At 45.0% G+C, this 27,182-nt stretch overlaps 1 long non-coding RNA gene and 1 pseudogene across 2 annotated transcripts; both read left to right on the plus strand.

Annotated features, from left to right (window-relative positions):
* Positions 1-12,304: 12,304 nt before the first annotated feature.
* LOC144333984 (uncharacterized) lies at positions 12,305-22,177 on the plus strand. Its single transcript, XR_013403115.1, has 2 exons — positions 12,305-12,343; positions 20,911-22,177. It is a non-coding gene; the product is annotated as an uncharacterized LOC144333984 (long non-coding RNA).
* Positions 12,492-13,606, plus strand: LOC144333929 (uncharacterized; annotated as a pseudogene). The gene is made up of 2 exons (XR_013403081.1): positions 12,492-12,527; positions 12,581-13,606. The product of XR_013403081.1 is annotated as an uncharacterized LOC144333929 (transcript).
* Positions 22,178-27,182: the final 5,005 nt, after the last annotated feature.

The following is a 27,182-nucleotide window of genomic DNA, read 5'->3' on the forward strand; positions in this document are numbered from 1 at the left end:
CCCTGAGTATCTCCCACGTATCCATAAGGTATACATGTTTTTAAACTCGTCTACTTTTTTCTCATTTTAATCTGTAATTTGTTACAGAGGGTCCCATCTAAGAATTCCGTAAAGGTAGAGAGAAAATTATTTTTCCTCCCCTATTAGTAGTTGGGCAGTTTTTCCCAAAGCTAAACAAGTCTCACCTTACAATCCAAAAATCATATTCATAAAGTATTTTGACCGCTACTTTGATATTATTTCCAAACAAAAGCTACCATGCAATTATGTACAGAAGCCCTATTCATAATGACCAAAGGAAAAAAAGGAATCAGAAAGTCTTACAACAGATGACTGTGTGGGAACCCACTCAGACATCAAGAGTTGTTATAGGGGCCAGGCACGGTGGCTCGCTCTTGTAATCCCAGCACTTTGGGAGGCTGAGGCAGCTGGATCACAAGGTCAGGAGATCAAGACCATACTGGCTAACACTGTGGAACCCTGTCTCTACTAAAAAAAATACAAAAAAAATTAGCTGGATGTAGTGGTGAGCACCTGTAGCCCCAGTTACTTGGGAGGCTGAGGCAGGAGAATGGCATAAATCTGGGAGGCGGAGCTTGCAGTGAGCCAAGATCGCACCACTGCACTCCAGCCTGGGTGACAGAGAGAGACTACATCTCAAGGAAAAAAAAAAAACTTGTTTGTTTTATATTTAATAGTGATAACTCTGAAGACATAGTTGTTTTATTACACAAAAAATATTAAACTTATTTTATTTAAGTTTTATCCAAATCACATTAACCTGAAAAACATTTGGATCGGTTCCTATATTTCTAGGAGTTTGGGAATATTTATTTATAAATGATTTTTTTCCAAGCCAAGTTAGAATAGAGCACTTTTAGAGGATTTTATAAATGAAATTTGCAATGCTATCCAGAGTTAAGAAAAATCAAATATACAAAACATACATTAATAGACATACAAACACAAATAGAGATCTCATAGCTTTCATCCTGAAATTTTAGCCACGAATCAGGCATAAATATACTGATGGTTAATTTTAGATGTCTGCTTCATTGGATTAAGAGATACTAACATAGCTGGTAAAGCACAGTTTCTGGGCATAAGTGTGAGGGTGTTTCTGGAAGACACTGAGATAAGGAAGATCCACTCTGACCCAATGTGGATGGGCACTGATATGGTTTGACTGTGTCCCCACCCAGATCTCATCTTGAATTGTAGCTCCTATAATCCTTACATGTTGTGGGAGGGACCCGCTGGGGGACGATTGAATCATGGTGGTGGTTACTGCCATGCTGTTCTCATGATCTGATGGTTTTATAAGGGGCTTTTCCCCTTTGACTTAGCACTTCTTGCTGTTGCCATGTGAAGAAAGACATCTTTGCTTCCCCTTCCGTCATGATTGTGAGGCCCATCCAGCCATGTGGAACTGTCAGCCCATTAAACCTCTTTGTTCTTTATAAATTGCTCAGCCTCAGGTACTTCTTCATAGCAATACAAAAATGGACTAATAAAGGCACCATCCAATTACTTGAGAGCCCAGATAGAACAAAAAGGAAGAGGAAAGGTGAATTATCTCCTTCTGAAGCTGAAACATCCTTCTCTTGTCTTTGACATCAGAACTTCAGGGTCTCAGGCCTTTGGACTCAGAATGAGAGTTACACCATTGGCTGAACTGATTCTGAGCCCTTTGGACATGGACTGAGCAATGCTACCAGCTTTCCTAGTTCCCCAACTTGGAGACAGCCTATTGTGGACTTTCTCAGTCTCAATAATTATGTGAACCAGTTTCCCTAATGAATCTTCTCTCATCTGTCTATCTACATAAATCCGACGGATTGGGCCTTTCTGGGGAACCCTGACTAATGTGATAATAATAATACAAAATTCACCAGCTTATATAGAGGACTTGGGTTTTGTCTTTACCCCATTTTATATTTGTATTATAACTGTGTTTCTGGAAAAAATGGAACAAGTTTTTATCTTCTTCATATGAGGGCTAAAACTTTTTTCTCACCAATATTTTTGGAGATTTTTACGATTTTCAAGATTTTTCTTTTGACCCTAACCCCTGAACCAAACCCTCACCCCTACTGCTAAACCCTAACCCTAACCCCTACCACTAAACCCTAACCCTAACCCTAAACCTAAACCCTAACCCTAAACCCTAACCCTAACTCTAGCCCTAAACTTAACAGAACCCCAACCCAAACCCTAAATCCAACCCCAAACCCAACCACAACCCTAATGCTAACACTAACCCAACCCCATCTCTAAAACCATGACCCTAAAATCCTAACAACCCTAAATCTAACAACCCTAACCCTAACAACACTAACAAACCTAATGTTAGCAACCCTAAACCTAACAACTGTAACCCTGACCCCTGACCGTAACCCTTTGTATAAATATCAAGTGATCTTGAATAGACAAAACACTCCTGAAAACGAAAAGCCCACTTAGTGGCTCACATTTCTCATTGTCAAATATTACTGCAAAGGAATAGTAATCAAGACAACATAATACTGGCATAAGGAGACAAATATAAATCAATGGAACTGAATGTCCAGTCCAGAAATAAAACTATACCTCTACGGCCAACTGAGTTTTGACACGAGCCAAGACCACTAAATTCAACAAACGCTGCTAGCATCTGACTACCTAGAGTCAGAGGTAACAAACTGTACACTTACCTCACAACACAGAAAAAGTAACTAAAAATGGTTCAAAGCCCTACATATAAGAGTTACAAATAGAAACTCTAGAAGAAAACAGGGATATATCTTCATGACCTTGGATTTGGCAAAGGTGTTACAGATCTGAAACCAAAAGCACTAGCCACAAAAGAAATAATTTCCTCAAAATTAACAACTATGCATCAGAAGACATTATCAAGTAAGTTGGCTGTGCACTGTGGTTCACGCCTGCAATCCGAGCACTTTGGGAGGCAGAGGCAGGAGGATCACTTGAGTCCAGGAGTTCAAGACCAGCCAGGATGACAGAGCAAAACCCCATCTCTACTAATAGTACAAAAATTAGCCAGGAATGGTTGCACACAGCTGCAGTCCCAGCTACTAGGGAGACTGAGGTGGAAGGACTGCTTGACTCCAGAACGTAGAGGTTGTAGTAAGCTGAGATCACACCACTACACTTCAATCTGGGCAACAGTGCAAGACCCTATCTTAAAAAAATAAAGAATGGGTATGATGGCTCACGCCTATAATCCCAGCAATTTGGGAGACTGAGGCAGATGGAACACTTGAGGTCAGGAGTTGGAGACCAGCCTGGCCAACATGTCGAAACCTTGTCTCTACTAAAAATACAAAAATTAGGGCCGGGAGCGGTGGCTCACGCCTGTAATTCCAGCTCTTCTGGAGGCTGAGGCAGAAGGATTAACTGAGGACGGGAGTTCAAGACCAGCCTGACCAAGAAAAGCAAACCCCATCTCGACTAAAAATACAAAATTAGCTGGGCGTAGTGGCACATGCCTGTAATCCCAGCTACTCGGGAGGCTGAGGCAGAAGAATCATTTGAACCCAGGAGGCGGAGGTTGTGGTGAGCCAAGAGCGCACCACTGCACTCCAGCCTGGGGAACAAAGCAAGATTCGGTCTCCAAAAAAAAAAAAAAAAAAAAAAAAGAAAGTGAAAAGACAACCCACAGAAAACAAGAAAATATCTGCGCATTATATATCCAACAACGGTCTGTTGACTACAGTATATAAAAAATTTGTATAACTCAACCACAAGGACAACCAAATTACAAATGGAGACAGAGTTGAACACACACTTTGCCAAAAAGACATGCAAATGAAAAACAAGCACATGAAAAGATGATCAATATCATTATCATTATGGCCATCCAAACTGAAACCACAACCAAATACTCTTTCACACACACTAGAAAGGTTACAATCCAACAAATGTAAAGTAACAAGTGTTGGCAAGGTTGGAGAGAAATCAAAACCATTAAATACTATATGTAGAATATAAAATGGTGCAGCCTATTTGTAACATAGTTTGTTATGTCCTCACAAAGTTAAAAACACAATGGGCATGGTGGCTCATGCCTGTAATCTCTGCACTTTGGGAGGCTGAAACAGGCAGATCACTTGAGTGCAGGAGTTCAAGACCAGCAGAAGGACATAACAAAACCCCGTCTCTACTAAAAATACAAAAATTAGCCAGGCATGGTGCCACACACCTGTAGTCCCAGCTACTAGGGAGGCTGAGGCAGGAGGACCACTTGAGCACAGAATGTGGAGGTTGCAGTAAGCCGAGGCAACACCACTACTCCAGCCTGGGCAACAGCGCAAGACCCTGTCTCAAAAATAAAATAAAATAAATAAATAAACAAACAAATAAATAAAGGCCAGGCATGGTGTCTCAATCCTGTAATCCCAGCACTTTGGGAGGCAGAGGCAGGCGGATCATCTGAGATCATGAGTTTGAGAACAGTATGACCAACATGGAGAAACCCCACCTCCACCAAAAACACAAAAATTAGCCAGGCATGGTGTCCCATGCCTGTAATCGCAGCTACTCGCATGAACCCAGGAGGCAGAGATTATGATGAGCCAAGAGTGCACTACTGCACTCCAGCCTGGGAAACAGAGCAAGACTTGGTCTCCTAAAAAAAAAAAAAAAAAAAAAAAAAAAAAAAAAAAAAAAAGAGGAAGAGAAAAGACAACCCACAGAAAAGAAGAAAATATTTGCCCATTATATGTCCAACAATGGTCTGTTAACTACAATATATATAAAATTTATATAACTCAGCAACAAGAACAACCAAATTACAAATGGAGAAAGAGTTGAACACACACTTTGCCAAAAAGACATGCAAATGGCAAAGAAGCACATGAAAAGATGATCAATATCATTATCATTATGGCCATCCAAACTTGAAACCACAACCAGATATTCCTTCACTCACACTAGAAAGGCTATAATCCAATAAATGTAAAATAACAAGGGTTGGCAAAGTCGGAGAAAAATCACAACCATTAAATACGGTATGCGGAATATAAAATGGTGCAGCCTATTTGTAACAGAGTTTGGTATTTCATCAAAAAGTTAAAAATAGGCCGGGCAAGGTGGCTCATGCCTGTAATCCCAGCACTTTGGGAGGCTGAAGCAGGTGGATCACTTGAGTCCAGGAGTTCAAGACCAGTCAGGATGACATGGCAAAACCCCGTCTCTACTAATACAAAAATTAGCTGGACATGGTGGCACACAGCTGCAGTCCCAGGTACTAGGGAGGCTGAGGTGGGAGGACTGCTTGAGCCCAGAATGTGGAGGTTGCAGTAAGCTGAGATCGCACCACTACACTCCAGCCTGGGCAACAGTGCAAGACTCTGTCTCAAAAAAAAAAAAAAAAAAAAAAGAAAGGGCCAGGTATGATGGCTAACACCTGTAATCCCAGCACTTTGGGTGGCTAAGGCAGATGGATTACTTGAGGTCAGGAGTTGGAGACTAGCCTGGCCAATATGGCGAAATCTTTTCTCTAGTAAAAATACAAAAATTAGCGCCAGGCTCTGTGGCTCACACCTGTAATCCCAGCACTTTGGGTGGCTAAGGCAGGCGGGGCACTTCAGGTTGGGATTCGAGACTAGCCTGACCAACATGGACTAACCCCATCTCTACTGAAAATACAAAATTGGCTGGGCTTGGTGGTGCATGCCTGTAATCTCAGCTACTCGGGAGGCCTAGGCAGGAGAATCGCTTGAACCTGGGAAGCAGAGGTTACGGTGAGCCAAGATGGCACCATCGCACTCTAGCCTTGGCAACAAAAGCAAAACTCTGCCTCCAAAAAAAAAAAAAAAAAATATATATATATATATATATATATATATACACACACACACACACACATACACACACAAAAATTAGCCAGTGTGGTGGCGCACACCTGTAACCCCAGCTACTCAGGAAGCTGAGGCAGGAGAATTGCTTGAACCCAGGCGACAGAGGTTGCAGTGAGCCGATATCAGGCTACTTCACTCCAGCCTGGGTGACAGAGCAAGACTCGTCTCAAAAAAGAAAATACATGGGAGGAAATGGTATATCCTGAAATGAGGACTTTCATTCTGGACTAGGGTTTCCAACGAAGGTGACAGTTTATCCTTCAGTCTCCACAGGCCAAGAATTTGCCATCCAGCAAGAGGCAACAGAGGAAGCCCCCCAAGTCCCATGCCAGAACTATGACATTATTACATTCCATTTCAATACTTAAATATTAATAATTCATCCGCTTAAATATCTACACTTACTTTACCAATTTTCCATTGTATTAATGAAGAGGTTTCCAAATTTCATATAGGTCGTCATGATGTGGACAGGACTTTTTGATAACTATACCAAATGACTATATAAAATATAAGTGTTAAGGCCAGGTGTGGTGGCTTACGCTTGTAATGCCAGCACTTTGGGAGGCCGAGGCGGGCGGATCACGAGGTCAGGAGATCGAGACCATCCTGGCAAACTTGGTGAAACCCCGTGTCTACTAAAAATACAAAAAAATTAGCCGGACGTGGTGGTGGGCGCCTGTAGTCCCAGCTTCTCGGGAGGCTGAGGCAGAAGAATGGCGTGAACCTGGGAAGTGGCAGAGCTTGCAGTGAGCAGAAATAGTGCCACTGCACTCCAGTCTGGGCAACAGAGTAAGACTCTGTTTCAAAAAAAAAAAAAGAAAGAAAAAGAAAAGAAAAATATAAGTGTTTAAACGTAAAATACCTTGCAACTGCTAACACAGGGCTAGAGGATATAGCAAGGAAATAGTCTGTCCAGTAAATTCTTCTGAAAAAAAATTTTTTTTTTGAAACAGAGTCTCACTCTGTCAACCAGGCTGTAATGCAGTGCCATGATTTCAGCTCAATACAACCTCCACCTTCCAGGTTCAAGCGATTCTCCTGCCTCAGCCTCCCAAGTAGCCAGGACTACAGGTGTGTGCCACCACACCAGGCTAATTTTTGTATTTTTAGTAGAGACGGGATTTCACCAACTTGTCCAGGCTGGTCTCGAACTCCTGACCTCAGGTGATCCGCCCACCTCAGTCTCCCAAAGTGCTGGGATTACAGGAGTGAGCCACTGCGCCCAGTCTTCTTCTGCAATTTCGACAATCAACTGTGCGATTTGCCTTTCCTTCAGCACCGAGATTTTACTTTTCTTTCCTAATTATTTCAAACATGAATTTTGGTTCCAGGGAACTAGTATTTCCTTAATTTATAAATTGAGGGTGGCTGAGCATGGTGGCTCATGCCTGTAATCCCAGCACTTTAGGAGGCCAAGGCAGGCAGATCACTGGAGGTCAGGAGTTCAAGACCAGCCTTGCCAACATGGTGAAACACTGTCTCCACTACAAATGCAAAAATTAGCCAGCTGTGGTGGCAGGTGCGTGTAGTCCCAGCTACTAAGGAGACTGAGGCATGAGAATCGCTTGAACCCAGGAGGTGGAGGTTGTGGTGAGCCAAGATCATGCCACTGCACTCCAGCCTGGGTAACACAGGGGGACTCCATCTCCAAAAAAAAAAAAAAAAAGAGGGTCATCTCACAGATGATCTAATAAATAATGCTTTGTCTTTAGAAATTCACATTATTAACTTTTCTACTTTTAGATATCGTAACTGCTGTGACTTGAAGGACTTATCTCAACAAAGCCTTAAAAAACTAGGGTGGGCAGTGGGTGAATGGGTTGGGGGAACCCACACAAAATCCCCAAGACATCTGGAAGCCCATGACCCCATGAGAGGGACTGCAGGCAGCTGTAGCAGACTGGATGGGAGAGGACAGCAGGCAGGAGAACTCAGGGTCTGGAGGCCATGGTTCTAAGGCCAGAGGAAATCATTGGCAAACTTAAATCCAGAGCTTGACAGGATGAAATTTGTGATTGTAAATGAATATTTGCCATTACCAAGTGAGATCGCCAGTGGTTAGGTGCTCCTCCATGTGGGTCACAGTGAGGAGAACATGGCATCAGGCCAGGGTGTTCCTACCAGGAATGCAGGATCTGCACCTGTTTAGGACGAAACGCTGGGCAGACCCAGCTTAGAGTCATCTCTGCTCTTTACATCTGTCAAGGCTGTGAAAACTGAGAGTCGCCCAGATGCGGTGGTTCACACCTGTAATCCCAGCACTCTGGGATGCTGAGGCGAGTGGATCACCTGAGGTCAGGAGTTAAAGACCAGCCTGGCCAACATGGTGAAATCACATCTTTACTAAAAATACAAAAAATTAGCCGAGCGTGGTGGTAGATGCCTGTAATTACAGCTACTCCAGAAGCTGAGGCAGGAGAATCTCTTGGAACAAGGGAGGCGGAGGTTGCAATGAGCCAAGATGGCACCACTGCATGCCAGCCTGGATGACAGAGTGAGTCTCTGTCTTAAAAAAAACAACCAAAAAAACCCCCAGAAAACTGAGTCTCATGAACAGTTCCCGAAAAAGAAATTGGGCCCACATGAAAACACATTTTTCTCCCAGCTGGGGCAGGCAATGAAGTGAAATAGGTCTGCGGACTGGACTTTCACATACAGACCGTATATTTCCTAATTTGGGGGTTATGTGGGGATCATCTGGAGGACTGTTCCTGCTTTTGGTGAAACACAGGGAGGTATTCTTTGTGAAGCTGCAAATATGGCACAGCAATAACCACTGGGGAATTGGAGAGAAAAGAGAAGGCATACTAACTGCTGTTGCAAGTTTCCCAGAAGTATGACATTATTGGGAAGTAAACTGCTTCTTAAATCAACTGTGTCAATACCACGTCAGTAAGGCACAGACAACAACATGAAGTTTCATGACAGGCCAAATCTAGCCCAAACCCAGTCCGGCAGAGGTTGTCAACCCAGCGCCCCAGCAAGAGCCAGAGGGTCCCATCCTGGGAGCTGCAGACGCTCTCCTGTGGGCTGCAAAGGCCATGGCCGCATCCTGGACAGGACGTAAGCTCTCAGGGATACATGCATGTTCCTGGGGTTATATGAGTGTGACGGGTGTGGCATTAGTCTGACGGTGTCACGGGCATTCCAGTGGTTACGTGTGTGCTCGGAGGGACAGATGCGTGTTCCGGGGGTTATATAAGTGTGACAGGTGTGGCGTTAGGCACACGATTTCATCCCCGCATTCTGGGCGTTACGTGCGCTCTGAGGGACACATCCGCATTCCTAGGGTCGGATCTGGACAGCAGCTGTCACGTTACCCTGACGGTGTGATCTCTGTATACAACGGGTGCTAACACCAGCATCACAGATGGAGTGTTATTAGTACTACGGGGGTTATTATCACTGTGGTGGGTGTTCCAGTTGCTTTCCTGAGGCTACATTTCTGTTCCGAGACCGTGGCTTGGCTCCGTGGCTGCCTCGCCTTGGGTGCAGAGAACGAACCTCAAGTGTGCTGGATTCACAGGGGCTTTTGGTTTCTAATTTTCCACAGGAAGGGTCTCTGCCCCTCAGCTGCCAAGGCTGAAAAAGGAAGGATTTTATTCACCACGGACGCGAGCTCGAGGTGTCCAAAAGCGAGGGGCGTATCCCAGTATGTGCTGAGGAGAACGCGGCTCCCGCTCTCGCAGGACTCAGGCGAGGAGGTAGCACTCGGCCGCCTCAGGGCTCAGAAAAGCCGGGCTCGCGCGCACTCTGCTGGCGGCCGGGGGCACTGCAGCGCCCTAGAGCTCACTGCGCTGTCGGCAGCCCCATGCCCGCTGCTACACATCCCGCTGCACCACTTAAAGACAGCATGGAGTGTTTGGCGCTATCGTTCTAGAAATGCAAACTGACACAGAGCCCACTAGCCCGTGAATTTCTAAAAATGCAGAAGGCACAATTAATTGGAAACCATAGGAAATAAAATCAACATGAATGCACATTTTACAACTTATGCAAAAATTTACTCAACATAGTCCTCAGACTTAAAACGCGAAACTGTCAGAGGCCTCTTAACCACAGTGACTTTATTTTAAATAAAGGTTTTAAAAAAGTTAAATCTGGGCAGGGCGCAGTGGCTCATATCTGTAATCCCAGCACTCTGGAAGGCCAAGGCGGGCAGATCACTTGAGATCAGGAGTTCAAGACTAGCTTGGGCAAATTGTGAGAACCCTATGTCTACAAAAAACACACAAATTAGCTGGCATGGTGGCACATACCTGTAGTCCCGGCTACCCGGGACGCTGAGGCGGGAGGATTGCTTGAGCTCAGGAGTTTGAGGCTGCAGTTAGCCCACCATGATCACACCACTCCACTCCAGCCTAGGCGACAGAGTGAGACCCTGCCTCACACACACACAAGTTAAATTTGTTGGATTATATATTTAGGGGGTTGAGTACTTTTGGTTATAAAATATTTATGGTTGCGGGAACAAGTTAATAAATAAAGACATAAAACTTATAAAAATGTACCAGGACTTTAAGAACAAAAAAGCATTCTTAGTTTAAAAATAAGTTTTACTTTAAAGGTAATAATACACTCATAAATTCTTGTTAAAATCCACAGTAACATAGACAAGTAACAATATTAATAGCCTGTCACAAACTGATCACAAGCCTTTATAAAAGACAACACTATTTATAATAATCTATATAAACAAACATTAAGCCCGGGCGCGGTGGCACATGCCTGTTATCCCAGCACTTTGGGAGGCTGACGCGGGAAGATCACTTGAGACCAGGAGTTCCAGACCAGCCTGACCAACATGTGAAACCCAGTTTCTACCAAAAATACAAAAAATTAGCCGGATGTGTTGGCACGCGCCTGTAATCCCAGCTACTTGGGAGGCTAAGGCAGGAGAAACCTTGAACCAAGGAAGCAGAGGCTGCAGTGAGCCGAGATCATGCCATTGTGACAGGAGTGAAACTCCGCCTCAAAAAATAATTTTTTTAAAACAGGTGCATTCCTCCTCTTGCTTTCTGAGGACGCCCTGCTATGTAGTTGAGTAGTCGCTAATAAACTACCTTAACTTCACTATACTCTGTGATTCGCCATAAATTCTTTCCAATGTGAGATCGAAAAACCCATTCTTGGGGTCTGGGACAAGATCCCTTTTCCGGTGACAAAACTATACAAATTCTAGAATAAAACACAGAAAACTATGTGACCTTGGGTTTGGTCATGAGTTTTAACACATGACACTGTCAGAGGCATTTAATGCCTCCTTTATATGAACTCCAGGGTGGTTTATGTTCCATTGGCTAAGAGAAAGTTTTCTTCCAAAATGTAACATGATTTGAGGTAAAACATTAATATCAAGTAAACTCAAAAGATGGAAAAGATAGCATTAGTTCTGGGAAAACCAGAAGTGTGCCTTTTTTGGAAATAATCATCGGTAGCACAAACTTCAGATTCTGCAAAGGAAATAAAAATGAGTTAACTTACATTTTTCACAAATTAAGATATAAATCAAGATAATGAAATCCAGAAATCCAATCTTACTGCTTTTAATGTTCATTAAAAAAAAAAAGACATCTTTATCAAATAGCCCCAGTAATAGTCACCAACTAAGTCTTTACTACTTAAAAGCAAAATCCACCTATCTCCTGAACAGTATCCACTTTACAAGCCTCATTATACGTACTGGAAACAAGTTTCAGAAATAAATATAGGCATGTATATATATAAAAATATATTTCAAATAAAAAATACTTTTAGATAGTGGTATTACAATACATTTAGAAATTAATAACGGAAGCAAATTATGGGAGATCATCCACGCCTGTCCCAAAGGTACCGAATTTATAAATCATCTCAGATGCGGTGCAGGACAGGTTGAAAATAGGAACGCAATGAACCCGTGCGGAGCAGCGGCCGGCGCGGTGTCCAGGGCAAGACCCTGCCCGGTCCAGGCCCCTCCGGCCCTGGGCCCGACGACTGCTACGCCTCTGACTCCACGCTAACGCGGAGCCCGAGCGCGCGTCACAACGTGTGGGGCCGGGGAGGCTGCTACCCAGAGGCGGAGTGCGGGATCGCGAGGGTGCCTACCCGCCTCTCGCTCCCGCCGGCACGTACGGACTCGCGTCCCCGCCGGGCGCCGACTAGGCAGCAGCACCGCCCCCGGCACAAGAGGCTCACGCGCCTCATACCTAACAGGAAGTTGGAAGCAGCGCGACCCCACGGTGCACTGAACGCACTCAAACAGAACCGGACGCAGACACACGCTTTCAGCCCAGGGGAAAAACTGGCAGGGTCGGAAAAGCAAGCAGCGCGTGCGGGAGCTCAGAATGCGCCCTGCCTCGGCCCGAGACCCCGCCCCGGCCCGGCCCCGCCTTTTTGTCTGCCTCACCCCTCCCCGCCCGGCACGTACTGGCCCCGCCCTTCGCGCGGCGTTTTTTGTTGACCCGGAAACGGATTCTCCGGAGCCAAGGTCCGCTCGGGTGAGTGCCCTCCGCTTTTTGTGGCCAAACCCAGCCACGCAGTCCCCTTCCTGCGCCATCCTCCATACCCGGGGTCTGTGGGTCTCCGCGGACGTCACAGGCTCGGCAACAGCCCCACTGTAGGCGGGGAGCCCCGCGACGCCCTGAAATGCTCCGAAGCCTGTCGCTCAGCTGCCAGATCTGCGTCTGTGTCCGGTTCCGTCACTGAGGTCGCCCCGTCCAGCCCTTCTACCGTAGTTCTCTTCACCGTCCGCCCATCCTATCGCGCGCCGCGTCGGGTCCCCATTCGGCACATGGCTTGTCTCCCGTCGTCCCCACCCTTGCCCCTCTTGGCAGCTCAGGGCAGCCCTGGGATTTGGCAGACGCCAGTCCTCCCTGAGATGTCTCCCCATCCTTCCCTCCGCCAGGCCCTACGTCTCCGCAAACCCCCCGCTTCGGGGTGACCGCTTCAGACAGGAAGCTGAGTCCGGGCCTGGGGTAAGGGACCTGCCCAATCCTGTGACAGCCCGCGTCCTTCTGACAGTCACCTCCCACTAGCGGTGACCTTCCCGGTGCCCCACTGAGAAGTGGGCTCTTCCTTGGCAGGGGCTTCTTCACTGTATCGCTGTGGATGTCGAGGTGGGGCAGGATCGTGAGGAGAAAACAAGAGAAGAGGGAGGTAGGGCCAGCGAGGGACAAAAGGGGAGGGAAATTTAGATGGGAAGTGGATGGGTGTGAGGAATTTGAACAAACACTGAGAATGAAGGAGAGTGACCTGAGCAAGTAGTAGTGGGGTAAATTGAAATAGACAAAACGGCAATCAGCAGAGATGTGGAGGACAGAATACAGTGAGGGGGCCCTGACTGTCAGTAGCAGAGGGGACAACAGAAGCCTAATTCTCAAATTCCTTAGATGATTTTCTGATTTCCAAATTAGTTTCCCTTTGAAATTTGTTGTATCAGGTTCAGTTTATGAGGCCTCAATACTTTTCAGTCTTAATTATGTATTGAAAATACTTTTTGTTTGGTAAATACTTTTACATTAATTCAGTGTGCACTTTGTAAGAATATTGATGATTTGAGTTAGTTTAGTTTTCAACATCTTCCTCTATTCCTTTATATGATCTCTGTATTTAATGACTGTAGGATAAAATTTCCAACTAAGTATAAATATCAAGTTTTCTTTGTGCTGTTTTCTGCAATTATTGAAGGATGGGCTGAATTGTCCTAGAACTTTGTTCCAACAGATTCCATGTGTTCATAATGAATAAATTGCTCAAAGATATTTCGAAAGCTCACCTTTTACGTTTTTTATTGCCAATAATTACATCTTTTTAATTTTTATATTTTTGGATGACTTAATGTGATGTTCTGGAAAAGACAAATGCTTTTAGTCAATATGATTAAAACCGTGAAAGACAAATTGCTGTTACTTAAGAGTGTGAAATTTGATCTCAAATCTTTAGGGGGCAGGGATGTTAAGGGAAAACTGCCACTGTCGCATCCAGATCATGTCATTCCTGTTAAGCTGGTGCTGGTTACTGTCTACTGGCTTCTGTTCACCTTTCCACCTGCCCCAAGACATACACATAGTGACATAAGGCAGTGGATAGGGAAAGAGCAAGACTTTTTAAAGTAAGCACAGAACAAAGGTGTCTTTCTAATGAGGAGGAGCTGTTGGTTCCGGGAAGGAAGCTTGGAGGAGAAAGGGCAATAAGATTTGGGTATTCAGGATCCAGAAGTGAGAGAGAGCTTGGGAAGCTCAGGAACCGGAGAAAGAAAAAGCATTGCCCATTCTCACCCATGACCCTGTGCTCAGCAGGTACTAGCAGAGACTTCAGCAGGAACCAGAGAAAGAAAAAGCATTGCCCATTCACACCCATGACACTGTGTTCAGCAGGTACTAGCAGATACTTCAGGCTCTGTGACTAAAAGGGATCAGACCAGTTCATATACCCACAGCTGCCATGTAAGGATGTGTGTGGACTTTACTAGGGAAGAAGGGTGTTATGAAGGAAGGGGCAGAAAAACTCACCTGTTGGTCTCCAGGTAGAAGTTTATTGTCCCGAATTCCTGGAGGTTCAGTGAAAAGCAGAAGACTGTCTTTTTCACATGTTGAGTTATGCCCCCATATATGTGGTTGTGGTAAAGAAAGAGGGTATGTCGATGGGAAGTCCTGAAATGCATGTTCCTAACATTCAGCAGGGACTTCTCAAGACACATCTTGCCTTAGAAAGAAGCTCAGAGAAGAAAAATGGAGAACAATTAGATATGACATTTTCACTGGAAAAAGTCATATTATTCACTGATTGTTTTGTCATCTCCCTCCTTAAATGTTGTTTTTAGGATTTCGTAATATCTGACCCTGCCTAACACATTTCCTAACTCACTCATAGCCTTCCCTTAACTTCATCCCATCTTCACAGTATCACACTGTGACCCAGTGATTTCTAACTTGTGAAGTTCCATTCGGGGGATCATATGGGAAGGCCTTCACACCCAGACATGGTGTGGAAGTGGGCCACATAATGTCAGTGAGGCAAGTATGGATCGTTTAGGGATGATGCACTGTCAGATCTTGTTGACCATGATTAGAAACACTGTGCATATTAGTAGTGAATTAATGTTGGGAATACCTGACAAATCCTGGAAAAGAAGATTAATGAGAGGAAATTTGTTCTGCCCAATTGTATAATGCATTTGAAGCTTAAAACAATGAATCAGTATTGATCTAGCCTCAAAATATTAATGATTTGGATTAGAAGGAAGACTTTAGAAAATGATAGCTATGACAAATTAAAGTAGCATTTCATCCACACGATGGAGTTTGTTTATTCAGTAATTGCTTTAAGAATGGAATCAACGTAAGTGTCTAACAGGAGGTTATTTTAGAAATTGTTCACAGCACGTCTGTTCCAAGGAGACCTTGATGTTCATAGATTTGTAAAGAATGCTGCTTACTAGCACACTGACTTATCTGCAAATGTCTGAGGGTTCCTCCACTTGGGTAACTTGGGGGTTTGATCGCAGAGTAAATAAATGGTACATTTTATATTGTAATATAGCAAGATGCAGCCCACAAACTGTAGATACTCTTAACTACCACATAAAGTTCATCTACTACTTTAACCAGAACTTGATACTGTATGTATATTTTTTGTAGATTTGGATAAAATGACAATTCATTATTATTTCCAGTTCACAAAGTAATTGTGAGGCTGAATACATTTTATTATTTTATAGATGTATGTGTAAAATGAATTTTTCTGCGTGACTCATTTTTGATGTATTTTAGATGCTATTTTATATTTTGTAGTTTAATTGTATGTACACACACACAAATACACACTTAGGTGTCTTATTATGTTTCTGTAGCGAAACCAAAATCCTTCCTTCATGCCGTTTGACTTTATGTTTTCCTCAGGAAGGCAGGACCTATTTTATATGATAAAATATTATGTTTTATTGAGTCCACTTATGATATTGTTTAATATTATGAATATTTACATGACTTATTTTAAATTTCCAACTAACATAGATTTACATGAAATTTGACATCTTTATTTTTTTCTTTTCACAACTATTTTGACTATATCCTCACCAAAAATCAAAATTTAGACAAAATTGGCTTTTAGACTAATTCTCATTTTTTACATGTGAAAGACTACATGTGACTTTTAAGTCTAGCTTGCCCTGAGTCTGCAGTCACCGGGGTTTTATGTCACTGTGTCCTCCAATCTAATAATATTATTTTCAGGCTATATTCATGTCATTTTAATGTCCTCATTAAGTTTTAAAATTTCTTTACATGGGCCTACAAATTTATTTCAAATGTTCCTCATAATATTTTGCTATTGTAAATAGAGACTGATTTTGTGTGTTTGCTTTGTTTAAAGATTAATGTTACTAAACAGGAAATACTGATTTCAGCTTATTCAGAATAGTTTTGCCCACTTTTTAAATGTTCTTATTAGTATTGATAATTAGAATGGATTCTACTTTTTCAAGTTTACAGTCACATCATCTGAGAATAACTACAGTCTCATGTCTTTGACTCCATTTTTGTAGTCCCTCTCCTTTTCCGTCTTGTTTTGGTCCCACCTCAGGCATCATGTGCAGTGGTGAATGGCATCAGCCCCAGCCAGCCTCCTTATTCCAGCCTTACCTTAAGTGGAAATGGTTCTTTTGTTAACTCTTCAATATATAGTTTAGATTTTATTGATTAAGAATAATTAGTCCTCACAATTCGATATGATTTTTAAAGATTTTAAATTATTTTTAAAGATTTAAATTATTTGAAAGTGTTTTTTCAAACGTCAGTTGATGTGATTGTTTTTAATCTTTAAAATTAATATGTGAAAGTAATACGTTTTCTAGTATGGAATTATCCTTTTATTATTGCAATTAACTCCACTTTACAATGCTCTGGTATTATTTAACCATACCAGTGATGGCCAGGTGACCAAAATAAATAGCCAAATGGCTAAAAGTGTATTAATGATTTTTGCAAATATAATTAATGAAAATTGTTGGTTAAAATTCTAGTTATTGTTGCATTTATGTTCATTTTGATTAGCATAATAAACTAATGAGGACAGGCTTATTTTTCTCCTTCAAAAGCATTTACATTACAAACGAGGTAGAAGTGATTTGACATGAACTCTGATGTATAACTTAAACATTAAAATTAGCTAATCAGATTTTTTCTGCTGATTACTGAGGGAAAGTTTTAACTCTATTTTCATGGAAATTAATCAATGTATCATGTATTCATGTTAGAATACAGTTGTTCTGATTTCTTAGATTTTGAATTACTACTTTTAAATAAATACAGTCTCTTTTATTTACCTGTGTTTTTTCTTTCCACCATGAGTCTTTTTGGTTTCATGATCTTGCTCTCAAAACTTTTAAACTATTGATTTCTGTCAAATCTGTTCATTCATTACATTATTTTATTATTTATTAAATTCTTTTAACTTTTTAACTTTTATTATTATGTACTGCATTTGTAACAATTTGGAAAGTCAAGTAACTACTGTTTTATTTTTCTTTATCTTGGTTTATGAGTGTTTTTAAAGTTTTACTTTCCTTGAAGATCACAGCTGTAGCCCCAATTCTATGGTTCTGGCTACTTTTATTTATCAGACTTACTAATATCATGAATGTAATTGGAATACTCCTTTGATTTTACTGATGACATATACCCACTAGTGTACTGAGATGGGGAAAAAAAGTCTTTACAACTCAGATAAATATAGAGTTGATATTTATTATTTATGTAAGTGTGATCTTGTTATTAAATTCCTCTATCATATTTATGGAATTAGCAATTTCTCTTTGAATCCAGACGTTTCTAGTCATGTGTATTTCCAACATATGTTTTTAGCCACATAAACTTTTTTGAATATCATATTTGGTGTTTAATTTTTCCTAGGATTATAGGCTGGACTCCAGATCCAAACTCGACATGTAGCAGACCCACTAAAAACATACATTAAGCCCCTAGCACTGTTTTAATCTCCGTGGCCTGGCTGAGCTTCTGCCATCTGTCCTCCTAGGCACTGTGAGGTCTGGACATCTCATTTGGCATAACTCAGCAGTGGCCATTGGTGGATCTCATCCTTAGTACTACTCCCTGCTGGCAAGGGTGGCCCAGGCCCACATAAGCCATTGCTGGGCTCCTTGGAGGACTTAGAGAATCCTGAGATTGCCCATGAGGATGGGCATGCCTCACAGTCTAGCACCCATCTTTACTGATGCCTGTAGAGATTTAGAAGCTCACAGGGGTCTTTGATGTCTTTCTTATGCCTCCATTGTCTGTAGCGTGACTCCCATACTCCTAAGCCAAGGTAGAGAATTTTGAGGAGGCTTGTATGGAGGTTTATGGTGACCCCCATGGTTCTGTGAGACTGGTAGAAGGCACAGACCCCTTAGACTTCTCCCCCAGAGGAATATGTGAGACTAGTGGAGGAAAGGAGAGTAATGAAGTATGCATTTAGCATCCCAGGCTATCATTGCACAGCTCTAAGGAGAAATACAGGGTGTCTTATGGCAACTGGCACAGCTCTGTGAGACTGGGAGATATTGAACAACCTTGAAAAATCAAGGAGATGTGACCCTACTGAAGGAACAAAATAAATCTACAATAATTGACCATAAAGAAATACAGGTTTTTGGCTGGGTGCAGTGGCTCACACTTGTAATCAAAGCACATTGGGAGGACGAGGTAGGCAGATCACTTGAGGCCAGGAGTTCAAAATCAGCTTTGCCAACATGGTGAAACCCCAGCTCCACTAAAAATACAAGAAAAAAAAATTAGCTGGGCATGGTGATGGGCACCTGAAATCCCAGCTACTCAGGAGGCTGAAGCAGGAGAATTGCTTGAACCAGGAGATGGAGGTTGCAGAGAGCTGGTATTGTGCTATTGCACTACAGCCTGGACAACAAGAGTGAAACTCCGCTAAAAAAAAAAAAAAAAAAAAAAAAAAGAAAGAAAAAGAAATGGAGGTTTCTGAATTTCCTGATAAGAATTAAAGATAAATTGCCTTAAAGGAGCTCAATGAGCTGTGAGACAACACTGATAGACAAGTAAAATCTGGAAAAGAATACATGAACAACATGAGTATATCAACAAAGAGAAACCATAATAAAAGAAATGTAGATTCTGGGGCTGAAGAACACAGTAACTGAACTAGATCAATACAGGGTTTCAAGAGCTGACTTGATCAAGCAGAAGGAATAACCAGTGAACTCAAAGACCGATTATTTGAAATTATTCAATCAGAAGAGCAAAAAGAAAAAGAATCTTTTAAAAAGTGAAGAACCTCTGTCTGACTTTGCTAAAAATTGGAGGTTCCTAAGAACTCCTTCCCCGCCACCCCCCGCAAGGCAGACTCTTGCTCTGTCACCCAGACTGGAGTGCAGTGGTGTGATCTCGGCTCGCTGCACCCTCCACCTCCCAGTTTCAAGCGATTCTTGTACCTCAGCTTCCCAAATAGCTGGGATTACAGGTGCCTACCACCACGCCCAGCTAACTTTTATATTTTTAGTAGAGAGGGGGTTTCACCATGTTGGCCAGGCTGATTTTGAACTTCTGACCTCAGGTGATCCTCCCGCCTTGGCCTCCCAAAGTGCTGGGATTATAGACATGAGCCACCATGCCCGGCAAGAACTCCTTTTTATGTTAGATTTGCTAGGGTTTAGCAGCTCACAGAACCCAGGAAAACAGTTTGCTTAGCTGATTTATTACAAAGGACATTTTAAATATTACAAATGAACAGCCAGCTAAAGAGTTACATACAGCAAGTTTTGGAAGGGTCTTAGTTTTAGGAGGTCTGTCTCCAAGCAGTTGGCATGTACCATTCTTTCAGCATGTGGATGGCTCTTCACTCATGCAGAAGCTCTTTGAATCCCACCATTCAGGGATTTTTACAAAGTGTTCATCTAGTAGGCATAATTGTTATCAACTCGATCTCCAGCCTCTGCCCTTTACCAGAGGATAAATCATTAAAAAATTGATCCCTTTTGAGGTACAAGGATCTCGTCCTCAAGCTCCTCAGTTCCTTCCAGAATCAGCTTCCAGTTCAGCTGCAGAACAGGTTCTGGTGCTGGCTGGAGTAGCCCAGGCAGGTGCCGTCGGGTCTGAGTTCACACTGGTGCCCATGTGGTCTCCAGTTACGGTGTGGGCCGTGGGGTCTGAGTTCACACCGTTGCCCATGTGGTCTCCAGTTACAGTGCTGGCCATGGAGTCTGAGTTCACACTGGTGCCTGCGTGGTCCTCAGTTACAGTGCTGGCCATTTGTGCCTTTCTGGAAAGTTAGAAGGAGGATCATTTCATCACCTCTCTGTCCTCCCACACCTGATCTATGCTGGGCCACCGTGAATTCTTCCTTTTAACTGTTTCTCTCATCACGGGCAACGCTGGTGTTCTGTGGTCAATGTTTGCCATTTCTGAAAACGGATTCTGTGTTTCTTTATATAATCACGTGGTCTCTTTTACGAATTTCGCTTTTCTTTAAGAAAATAATCGTGCTTTTATCTCTTCAATCTCAACTCTGTTCCCTGACACAGGCTCTTACCAGCTCGAAAATTAAAGGTAATCTTTGATTATACTTAATACTTTCTAAAGTTTTCAAAGGTTTATCAGCACGTGGGTTACTGAACATTGATTGTTTATTTAATGGAAAATTACATTCTAAGTAGAGTATTAGAGTGAAAATGATCTTTTGATTTAATTAAAATATTCAGGTAAAAATATTAAAATGCCTTCGCCAAACTTCATGCCTGTGTATCGTGAAAACATTAAGCTGCTCTCTGCTCCCGGGAATACATGAGTAGAGTATGTGTTTGAAAGCGTCATTCCAGTCTTAAGTTTTAGGTATTCTTAAAGGAGTTGGCTGGAGAAGTGACATTTAACATTGAGTGAACGTTTGACAAAGATTTGTCTCGATATAAAAATAGTTAAAAACAATGTTTAGTGTTTCCTGTCAGGGTTCACCCATTAAAGAATGGTCTTGTAAAAAACTCATCGAGAGTGTCGGCGCCCAGAGGTGCTACCTTGCCCACAGTTGTGTCATCTGCTCGCACCAGGCGACACGCCCAGCGTTTAGCTGCGCGTCAGATGTGGCCACGGGGCCACAGGACATCCCTGCGGACGGATGTTCTTATGCAGATTAATGAGGATGGAGACCGCTGCAGAACTGTAAGCCCCCCAGGGGCTGACGGAAGCCTGGGAATACCCGAGACACCAGAGTCGCTGCTGCCCTGGGTGGAAGGAAACTTGCCCTGGAAGATGGGAAATGCAATAAGGAGAAAGTACCAAGGTACATGATGCTGTGAAAATGGAGATGTTTTAATTAAATTAACAATTAAAATCATTTTAATTATGTGAATTATTTGAACTCATGTTAGTTCTTTTTAGGAAATTAATACTTAAAGCAAGTTTGTTTTCTGAATTGTTTGAATTAATTGAGTCAGCACAAGAGTTAGCATTGATATCTGACCCTCTTCCAGGGTTGGGGCAGAGGAGATGGGGGCAGAGGAGACAGGCCTCCCACCCGCTTTCCCCTGGAGCTCAGCCAGAATTTCCCATTGAGGAGCCCTCAGCTCCCCGAGAGCCAGGAGCTCTTGCGGAGAAGCCGCTGTCGGCATGCCACCCGCTTTGATGGCCCTGCGCTGCCATCCCTGCGCTCCAAGGGCCGGAACCTGCCACTGCCTGTGCCAGACGGGTCTCAGGGAGGTGCCAGCCAGGGGGTATGCATGGCGAGGCCTGAGCATCGCTGTCGGGATTCCGTGGCTGCTGGTTTCATTGTCTCGCTGTTTGTCCCCCTAGCAAGACTCATGAGGTTCCTTGAGGACAAGACCCCCTCCTGCCACCTGGTCTGTTTCCTGAACATTCTCTGCACTAGTACAGCCCCGGGATGCAGCCCTCGGGAATCAGGGTGTCGGCCATAGTAGGGTGGGTCGCTCTGCAGGGCACCATGATGGATGTTAGCCGCTGTGCTTCACTTTGGGGACATGTTTAAGTACAAAAGTAATTTTAAAATTTCAACATTATTTCAAGACAGCTGAGAGCCTATTAGCACAGAATCCCTTGTCTGAATGAAATCAAACGGTTCTTATTAATTATTCATGATACCATGAATATGTAGCCTTATTTTTTATAATTGCCAGTCTGTATAATTAACCTTTCATTTGGTTAAAGTACTTAACACTAAGTAGAGCTGTAATTTCAACTGTTTATAAAGCATATGGAAGAATGTTTAAATGTTTAATTAGAACCACTTTTTTTAGTTTCATAGAGAATTTTTTTTCTTGTCAACGAGAGTCTTTAATTATTTAAACCAAAAGAGAAAAACAGACCAGAAAAGAAAAACAACTAGTAAAGCTCGGAACTCCGAAGGTGGCATCATTCCGTTAGTCTCGGATTTTGCTTCCTGGGTTTGTGACGTGGTCAGAGTCCTTGTCTTTGATTTCCTAACACAAGTTGTTAAAGTTGGAAGTGAGTGTGAAATTGAGTTAGTCTAGCTTTATTCTTTCACGGATGAGAAGTGAATTATCCTCAGCAAGGTGGGTGCGGGCGTGGTCCCCGGGGGTCACTGTGGTGAACAGGCCGCCCTTGTGGGGAGCCAAGTTCGTCATCACTGGGACAGAGCCCAGGACACTTCCCCGGCTGGCCAGCCTCTTCCTAGAACCCCACACATTGCAAAGGATGGAGTCCAGATCTATGCCATAAAGAAACGAGGGTGGTTACAGAAAGCACCACGATCTCAGCTGAGTGGCTCTGAGCACCCCAACGTTGGGGCACCTCAGCATCCTGTGTGGCTCAGGCTGTGCCCAGCAGGGAGGCTGGCCCGATCGAGCTGCGGTCTCCACCCTGAGAGTGAGGGCTCCTTCCCCCAGCACGGGTTAAAGCACCGTGTGTCCACCTGTGCAGTGGCTGGTCCCAGTGGCCCTGGAGGGCTGAAACCCTGGGTCCTGCCACTGGTCCGGGGCATCCGTTTCCCCTTCCTGCAGTTCCTGTGTCTGTGTGTCCAGGGGGCTCCGATCCCTGTCTTAGGACCATGGCTGAGGGGTCAAGTTCACCCTCTTTGGAGCTGGCCCGGATCTTGGTTCTGTGGATCCTCGCTGTGTGGCTCTGGAGCAGTTCTGTCCTCAGGAGATGGATCCTCACAGCAGCCTCTTGGGGCCATGAGGACAATTGATAGGACGACCCCCGGGTAGCTGCTCAAAGCCCTGTGCGGGGCCAGCCCTGTGTCTCTACCAGTTCCTTCGCTCTGTGCTCCCCCCCACTGTGACATCGCCAGCCTTTATTTCCTTTTCCTTGGACCCAGGCAGTGAATGCTCCGCTGGTCTTGGCAGCCCCTTCTCTAGTCTGTCCTCAAATCACTTCCTGACGGACAGCCGTGACTAGCCATCGGCGTGACCAAAACCCCACAAAATAGAACCCAACTTTCCTATTAAGCTGTACAGAGCTGTCCCAGCCCCACTTCCCACAGGCTGGCCTCATTCACCATGGGATCCGTGGTTCTCACCTGGGGCTGGGGGTGCCCCTGGCATCTGGTGGGGAGTGTCAGGGATGTCCCTCCAGGCCCAGTACAGTCCCCCAGCCGGTGGCCGGCAGACAGCAGCACCCAACCTGATGTCCCTGTGGCTTCTGGTTCCCCGAGGCTGGCTGTGCTTTGCTGCCTCTACATGCTCTCAGACGTGTGCCCTCTCTCCACCTTCACTGGTTAGCAGTGTTCCATCCATTAGAGCTCAAAGCACTGCCTCCCGGCAATGCAGCCCCTTCTCCTGGCCTGCCGTCTGCCTGTGCCCCACGGTCTGTACCGTGTCCTCACGGACCGATCAGAGCGAGGCTCCCAGGGATGGAAAGGTTCCTGCTTGTGTCTGCTTGTGTCTCTGTCCCGCCTTCTCTGGACCCGGCACCGTGGCCTTTGCCGACAGAGGTCTTGGGTTGATTGTCAGCGAAGCAGACAATCTATATGGCTCTAAATGGCTGTGAACATGCTTGATTGGGTTATTTTAAAAATAGTTGTATATGTAAACATTTGAGTGTGACACAGGTGGATTTTTGGGCTAATGGTCTTGTTCTTCAGGGAGTAACCACAGGCCCATCCACAAGGACCATTTCCAGCTGATTTATGGAACGCTGTTCTACCTGGTTAATTTTCAACGTTATCTCAGCCTGAGAGGTAGGTCAGCATGTGACGAAGATCACTGGTTTGAATCCTAATCTGCTCCTTAGGAGCTGCACCTTCCATGCCTTCGTTTCTTCCTTGGTTAGGTAGGGAAGGTATGAGCTACCTCAGAGTTGTGAGTGAGGCCTGCATCGAGTGACTGCATTAAAGTGACAAGGACTGCACCCGGAGTGTTGATATTTAAAGACCTTTAAACATCGCGATGCTGCATTTTGGTACCCAGGTAAAACATCAAAGTTATTTCAGATGCAGACACAGACCCTCGGTGAGGTGGGGGTCTGAGGCAGGAGATGGACCACCGACCCTGTAACGAGGGCGTGGTCTGTTCGAGGCTGAACGAAGTGCACATCATTGCATGTACCACGGAGGTCCCTCTCATGAAGTCCTGGAAGGGTCCATGTGGCTGAGCCATGTGGTCTGTCCATGATGTCCGGCAGGAGCAGAGCTTTCGGGTGCAGCCTTGCTCTTGTGCGCACAGCCCTCAACGGTCTCAAAAGTCTGAGGCTTAAAGCACGCTTGGGGTTTCCTTACACCTCCTGGACATCTAATTTGCCTGGCAAACATGTTTTTCTTGGGTGTAAAGGTGAAGGAGTGGGTGATTCTGGTGAAAGTGTACTAATTACTGTACTTCTGGGTCAGTGGCGCTTGGTTGAAGACACTATCTGCCCTGGATGGACATCTCTGGGGTGGTGAGAACCGGTGGCTGGATGTCGTGGGGTTGCCAAGAAGATGCCAATTTTCTCCTTTTTCCTGAGTAACAACACCCTGCTTTGTTTAGGGAAGCAGCACACCCAGCTGAAAATCCAATTCTCTTGCACGGTGGAGCGGCTGGTGACACAGGTCCAGATGCTGGGATGCTGATGGGGTTCCTGGAGTGGGAGGTTTCAGGAGGCTTTCCCGACCCACAGCAGCCCTGGGCCCTTGTCCGGCCTTCTTGCCCGGGGCATGACACCTGGAGGGAAAGCAGCTTCGGGGGTCCGAGAGCCAGAAGGCAGAGTCCTGGCTTGTGAGGCAGGCCTGGGCCAGGCTCCTCGGAGGATGTCACAGACCTGCTGCCCATGCAGGGACCACCCACCTCTGACCCCCAAGCAGATTTTCCTCCGTAGCTGAGTGAAATCCTGGTACGGCGAGTGAGGCAGTCAGAGGCACCTTTTGTGGAAGGAGGACAAAGCTGGAGAGAAAGAGGTTTTCCTAAAGGCACAAGGCGCTGATTCTGCGTTAGGGATAATTCCTAGGAGTGTGGTTGCTGGTGGGTGGAAAACTGTAGCCAGAGAATAAGTGGGAATGGCACTTGCTGGTATTTAACTGATTCGTTCACGAATGGTCCGAACCGTTCCAGTGAAAAGAACATTTCGGACACAGAAGTTTTCATCCTGCCTGACAATCACTGTGACTGTGGGCTGTTCCATCCTTCCTGGGCGACAGTGAGAGGGTCTCAGGCCCTTCCGGCCCTGTGCTGGCATTTCCCCAGGGTGTGTGCCCCATCCCGAATAGGCTGGAATGCCTCTGGGTGCAGCTGAGCCTCTTGAAAAGGGAAGAGACATGTGATGTGCTCTGGCTGAACAGGAAAATGAGGGAGGACAGGGAGAGGGGCCTGGAGGTGAGAAGGATGGTGAGCAACACTAGGGACAGAGGACGTAGGTTAACACCAGGGACAGGGGGACGGAGGGTAACGCCGGAGACAGGGGCATGGTGGGTAACGCCGGGGACAGGGGATGGAGGGTAACACCACTTCTCCAGGTGCCTTTAGGGGATGCTGCTGCCTCTCGCACCCCAGAGTGAAGTCAACAGGATTCTGTCCCGAGGAGCCCCAGAGCCTGGCAGCTGGGATTGTCGCAGTATGAACCACTGTTCACTAGCTCTGCACCCTGGGACAGGCTCCCTGGTGTTTCCACCCTGGTTTCCCATCTGGACAGTAGGACCCTGAGTGTCCCCGTCCCAGCTGCACCCAGAGCCCTGGACTCCAGCGTGTCGTCAGCACTCATTAGCGTTTCTTTTGTTGTGGTCCGTGGACGAAGTGGCTCTCTCTTTGTGTGTTCACACCCCTCCTGCTCACTTTACCTTCTGGGAACACTTTTTACATAGCTTCGTATGTGGGGAGGACTCGAGTGATTAATGGAATGTTTCATTAGGTGCAGTTCTTCTGTTTCCCAGTTTTGACACAACATTTGGTGAAATTTCCAGGGACTCCTGTGGTCAGCCTCACGGTTTCACTCTGTCGCTTTCTAATGCAGTATTCTTTGGGAGTCTTTTCAATTAAGCGCCATCATTTAAAAATAAGTTTTATAATATGCAGTTTCAGGTTAATTCTTTACCTTTGTGTCTCAGGCAGTAGCTACCTACCTGTGAGTAGTCAGAAAGGTTCACGCAGTTTTCCAGGGCGGCCTTTGCATTTACTGGAACTATTAAGAGCTTGTTCCTGCTTCGGTGGCGATTGACACGCAGTACACGTGAGGTCATGCGTGGCTTAGCATCTTCTGCGGGCTTAGAGGTCACTTTCTGTTCTTCCCCAAGCCTGCTGCGCTGTGCCGAGTGTTCACTGCGGGTGACAGTCAAGCTGTCTGGCACAGGCCACCGAGGCCACAGGGCAGGCTCCACGTAGGGGAGCCTGCAGAATGGCAGAGCCTGGCTTCCTCGCCGCCCTTTACTGGGAGCAGAAAGCTCAAGCCTGTGATCAGAGCTGTGCTAGCCCAGAAAGCCTCCGAACAGGCTGAATTTAGGAATTGGCTCCTACCAACTGCCCACGTTTAGGATGTGTTTGAGTTTTTGTGATTTTTCCTGCACTGGAACTACTGGGCTGGCTCTGAGTCACCGTCATGGGACTTCATGTTGCCCCGACAGGAAACGTCGTGGGTGGAGGGCTGCATAGAGGCTTGCTGCCGTGATAATGAAGGGCTTGTTGCCTCCTGGGACAGCGAGTTCAAGCTCTTTGTGATTGTCAGCATAAAGAGTGACCCGCTGAGGACATGGCTGTAATTCAGGTTGGCATGGTTGATTGTCATCGTTGATATCAGGTACCTGCCTCTAAAATGACGGTACCCGTAGTGCGGCTCCAGGAGGGCAGCTCCTGCCAAACACACGTGCTCCTGGGCCCCTGCAGACAAGGTCGTGTTGCCAGCCAGGCCTGCAGCTGTGGGTGCAGAGGGGTCTACAGGGCACCGA

Source organism: Macaca mulatta, chromosome 13 (genome assembly GCF_049350105.2).
Source record: "Macaca mulatta isolate MMU2019108-1 chromosome 13, T2T-MMU8v2.0, whole genome shotgun sequence".
NCBI lineage: Eukaryota > Metazoa > Chordata > Mammalia > Primates > Cercopithecidae > Macaca > Macaca mulatta.